This window comes from Capsicum annuum, chromosome 6 (genome assembly GCF_002878395.1).
Source record: "Capsicum annuum cultivar UCD-10X-F1 chromosome 6, UCD10Xv1.1, whole genome shotgun sequence".
In the NCBI taxonomy this organism is placed as follows: Eukaryota; Viridiplantae; Streptophyta; class Magnoliopsida; order Solanales; family Solanaceae; genus Capsicum; species Capsicum annuum.
The window spans coordinates 154,041,639-154,047,433 of NC_061116.1; the positions used below are offsets into that span (position 1 = coordinate 154,041,639).

General features: G+C 36.5%; 1 pseudogene; it reads left to right on the plus strand.

Annotated features, from left to right (window-relative positions):
• The first annotated feature begins 1,131 nt into the window (after positions 1-1,131).
• LOC107874165 lies at positions 1,132-5,043 on the plus strand (annotated as a pseudogene).
• Positions 5,044-5,795: the final 752 nt, after the last annotated feature.

Genomic DNA, 5,795 nt, shown 5'->3' on the forward strand with positions numbered 1-5,795 from the left:
ATTTCTATTGCATTCATTTTCTCAGAAGTCATTGTTGTAAGCTGCTTTGCTAGTACCCCAAGATCAATCCATAGCAACATAATTTCTTGTGCTAATGTGGCATCAGCTACTTTCTGGTCACAGGAGGCACCAATAGCATAAGAGTCAGATTCCCTCTCAGCCTCCTGAGTTTGGGACCCTTGGTTAGTGAAAAAGATCTGATCTAACATCCCCAAAGCTACCTCATAGCGTAGTCCCATAAAAGCTCCTCCAGATATGGTGTCTGCCAGGGCTCTGCAGAATATCTCTAATAAGATTGTCCCTGAAAACCGATATTGGACACCATACTCATCTTCTTCTTGAACTTGAACTGAGCCTCGTACATAGACTCAAACTGCAGTTTCTTGAAGTTATAAATATTATCCTTAAGCTATAACATCCTACATAAAGGAAAGAACCTATTCAATAATTTCTTACGCAACTTATTCTGTGTAGTGACAGAGCCTCTTGGTAGTTCCCCTAACCATAAAGATGTTTCTCTTGTAAGTAAGAAGGGGAAAAGCCTTAGTCTAAGTGCTTTTGAATTCACCCCTGGATTTTTATATGAGCTACAGATCCTGATGAAATTGGCAAGGCAAAATTTTGCATCATCTGTAGGCAGACCTGCAAACACACCCTTCAGATTTAAGAGTTGGATCATTGCACTTGTAATATCAAACTTAAAGCTTGGGGGCAAAATAGGAGGAACTATGGCTCCAGTGTCTGCCGGCTCAACATATCCCAAGTCTTCTTCGTCATCAATATATGATTGAACATACTAATAGGCTAGGATTACTTGAACAAGGCCACCTCTAGACCTATTCTGGTTTGCACAGAGTATTGCTCAACGGTCTGCTGCTTGTCTCGGCTCAACTAGCTCTGCCCCCTAGCTATTCACTGAGCTTCTTTCGATACCTTTCTCTCAGCTTCATCTTGAGCTAATAAAGCACTGGTCTATCGATCAATGATATCTTGTACTCTTTCAAAAGGACAAGGAGGTACAACATCATGAACCCCTTCAGGAGGTCTATCTCTTTTATGCTCAGACATACTACCAGGTGTTTGTGGGATCCTCTCTCAGAATTTTAGACTTCTAGTACTTGGTTTGCCTACATGCGGTCTGTAGGTCCTACATGCGGCCACATGTTGACTTGGTAAGTGTTGGGAGTCATCTTTTCAGCTATTCTTTGATTTTCGAACATGCTTTGATCATGAACAAGCTGGAAAACATCCTGAGTATCCATAATTGCTCCAAACATAGCCAAAAACACATTTTTTCACCTTTATCACAAACTTATCATCCAAAACATGATTTCCTGTGAAACATACCCAAAAAGCATCATATCTAACAAAATAACCTCAGAAACTTGCATCTTTTCCTCATTTTAAGCATCGAAAGAGCTATATTTCTATAGCACATCACTTGTAAGCTATAACCAAAAGATGGAAGCAACCAACTTTTGGCTTTTTACTTTTTTTGGACTCTTTAACCCTAAGGTGTCTTTTCCGAACACCTCCAAAAATTAAACAGTGTTTAAAAGTAAAAAAATAAGTCAATTCAAACAGCTTTTTGGCTATATAATAAGTAGTTTGCTACTATGGGAATGCACATATGATTTGACTCATGGACCCAATTCATATTTTTCAAGACCCATAGTGCAGGCTTATCCAAATTGAGTTGAAAAGTCATGTTCTTAAATATACAGTATTTATATGCCTAAACTATAAAATGGCCCTCTTTTTGAGTGGCTTTGTCTTTTTATCCCTCATAAGAAAAGTACAAAAAAACCCGTCTTTCTTCTTTTTAATATACTAGATTTATCAAATGTGCATTCCAAGTTTATCCCTAAATATTCAATGTATATTTTTAAGTGATAAATATATTATTGGAATTTTTTGTTCCATAAAATAAAAATTGATAATTCCTCATGAGTAGTCGAACAAATGAGATGTTTTCAACGAAGGGGAGTTACACAAATTAAGAAGTTGAGATCGATTGGACATGACATTTTTATAAGTAGCCTCTTATTTAGAACTTCATACATATTAACAAGTCGTTATCAAGTGAAAATAACATTTTTCATAATTTATAGGGCAAGTCAATCTATACATGTCTTTTTTGTGGTATCTAGTAACTCAATGTCAGTATATTTAACTTTATTTTGGTAACGGTGATCAATTTTTCACATTCAAATTTAGAGGGTGGTTGGAGATGCCCTTACAAGCATGTGTGCATGTCCACGTACTCTATTAATGTCCAATTTTATTCATCACTACCACCAAATACCAAAGGAAAAGGAAGTGGTGCAGCGATGGGATTGCTCCTCCCTTAATAAGAGGTCTCAGGTTTGAGTCTTAAGCATGGAAAAATTCTTGTTAGGGAGTGCTTCCCTTAAATGGATCTTACATAGTGAAAATTCAAATTAGTCGGGCTCTAATATGCATACCGAATATCAAATTGGAAAAAAAATTCATTCATCATTTGTCACCCATTATTCACACCCATTAACCCTTTCCAAATCCAAAAACTCATTTTCAACCTTCTTTTTCCACAACAATCATCGGCAGCATCTCACTCTACTAAGCTCCCCCGTGAATATTTTTCCATAATGGCAGCTTTCACTTTTTCAACTATTTTTTTTCCTTAAAATTCTCATATGCCTTCCTCTCATAGAAAAAGCAACTCTCTTCTACCTCTACCTTTGGCATCTCCAATATATCCTTATATTATAGGCCCCACCATCACTCTCTAAACTTTACTATCTTCTCAATGGATTCTAAACCTGCAGCTCTCATTGCTAAAAAAATCTAGGCAATGCAGGACAAAAATTGTTAAGGGAATTTGTTAACATTGATTGATCATATAACTTGAGTCCTGAGGAACAGTGCACTAAGATCTCTCATTGTGATGCCTTTTTTGTATAGAGCGGAACAAAGGTGACTCATAAGATCTTTGAATTTTCTGGTCAACGGCTCAAAGTTGTTGGACGTGCTAGTGTCGAAATTGATAATACTGATCGTGCAGAGGTAACTAAGCATGGATGCCTTGTGGTTAATGCGCCTAATACTAATACTGTGGCAGTTTTTGAACATGGGATCGCTATTCTTATTGTTATTGCTAGGAATATTTCTCAAGTTGATGCCTCTATTAAAGCTGATAAATAGTTGAGGAACAAATATGTTGGTGTCTCCTTAGCAGGAAAAACACTTGTTGTCTTGTGTTTTAGGAAGGTTGGATTAGAAGTTTCAAGGTGAGCTAAGGGGCTAGGCATACATGTCATTGATCATAACCTATATGCCTCTGATGAACATGCACGTGTTGTTGGTGTGAAGCTTGTGAGCTTTGATGAAGCCCTAGCTTCTACAGACTTTATCTCACTTCATATTCCGCTAACTCCTATAAAAAAAGATTCTAAATGATGAAACTTTTTCAAAGATAAAAAAGAGTGTACAAATTGTGAATGCTGCTCGTGGAGGTTTGATTGATAAAGAAGCTTTGGTGAGGGCACTTAATGTAGGCATTATGGCATAGAAAGAGCTTGATGGTTTAAATATGGAGCCTCCGCCAAAGGATATCAAGTTGACTTAAAATAAGAACGTACTACTACTTCATATCTTAGTGTTAGTACTACAGAGGTTTAGGAAGGCGTCGAAATTGAGGTCGTTGAAACAGTTGTTGGCACTTTGAAAGGGGGGATCTTATATACCACTGTCAATGCTCTTGTGGTTCCTGCTGAAGTGCTACTAACGCTAAAGCATTTTGCCATTCTTACTTAAAAATAGGGTAGACTTGTTATAGAGCTAGTTTCCATTGGAAGTGGAGTAAAATTAGTAAAAGTAACATATGGTTTAGTTAGAGAAGTTGATGATCTCGATACAAAATTGCTTCGTGTCATGAGAACTAAAAGAATGATTGAGCCTATTTCCAGTATTTTCGTTAACTTGGTTAATGTAAATTTCACTGCTAAACAAAAGGGACTACAAATATCTAAAGAATGAACTCTCGAAGATGGTTTACTGAAAGGTCCAATTGATTTCATTCAAGTTCAGATAGCTAATGTATAATCCAAGTATGCTAATGATATTTCTGATACAGGAGAGATTAGAGTGGAAGGTAGAATAAATGATGGAGTTCCTCATTTGACAAAGGTCAGATCTCATGAAATGGATGTGAGCTTGGAAGACAGTATTATTCCTTACATCCAGGTTAATTAACAAAGAATGATTGGTAAAGTAGGTATCATATTAGGTGATGAGAATTTGAATATCAAATTCATGAGTATTTGAAGGATATCTCTTAAAAAGAAAGTTGTTATGGCTGTTGGGGTGGATGAACAACCCAACAATGAGTCACTGAAGAAGATTAGTGAAATCCCTGCCATCCATGTAATGACCCTCCAATTTATTTCCTTAATTTTAGCTTCTCTAGCATTTTAAACCTCCCCACAGCTGTTACAGGTAATTTATGACTTGCTAAAACTATCCGTTCAAGTATTGCATAGTTTATTTGGGTTTTAGGCTCATTTTCTAATTTTGGAGCTATCACGGTTAACGAATTGGTCTTAGGAAAAAAATCCTAGTAAAAAATATTATATGAGAATTCTAATAGCTTCGTCATCTTTGAAACATTAATTTTAGGCTAGGGAAACCCTTGGTTTGTGTTCCAAGGCTTCCAAACTCATTTGGGGCTATTGGGTGGATTTTTTAAATAATAGAACTATAGGTGTGGGCCCTAAATCTAGTCAAAACTATTTTAGATGAAAGTTTTGATGGTTTCATTGAGTTCAAAATATTGAATTTGATATGGTAGCATAGCATCCGGTTAGAGTCTATTTGGACTTAGAGAAATCTGGTGTCTGGCAGCAACTGAAGCAACCGCTTAAGCAAACCTTTGTTTGCTTAAGCAGAAGCTGGTTTAGCGATATGGTGTTGTTTCAGCGGCCTTGGCTGTATGGTCAAGGATCACTTAAGCAATCCTTGTTTGCTTTAGCATACGTCGGTTCAGCGACCAAGGTTTTGCTTTAACAATGACTTCATCCCTACGCCCGACCATTTTAGCGTACTTATGTCGCTAAAGTGGTAGCCGCTTAGTGAACAATTTTTTGAGAGCTATTTTCCCATTATTTTCTCTATCATTTTTCACTATTTTTGAGAGCTTAAAGAGAGGAAAATGTGAGGAATTATCCATTGAAGCTAAGTAAAGTTAGCCTAACACTTCTTGGTTATTTACCATTATTTTTACCACTAAATTTCATCCCATTTCATTGTTAATTCTTCGAAACTAAGTAATAAAATCCCTGGATTTTAGGGGACAATTTGGGCCCTGATTTATGCTCTATTTGTGCTCTAATTTTGAGCACATATTCCTTGTCCTTTGAGGGACCTCATGACAAAATTAATTTTGAATACCGTTTGAGGGACCTGCGAGCCCATTCTTGACCCAAATTCTGACCTGACCTTTTATATAGCAATATGAGTCTCATTTTAATCCTATTGACGTTTATGATATCATTTTGATTGTGTGATGGCATTTTGGGATCATGGAGCAAAGACAAGTGATTTGTGGACAACTCTATACTTATAATTTGACTTAAAGGTAGGCTTTGGTCTATTTTTCTTCATAAGATAGTGTAAAGTATAGATTGCATTCTAGGTACGAATGATACAACATGTTTATGACTGGTACATCATGACTTAGCATATTTAGGAAATTTGGGGTAGAAATGTAACTTGGACCTTAGCTTAAAGTAGCTAGAGAATCCTATTAGCCTGAATTA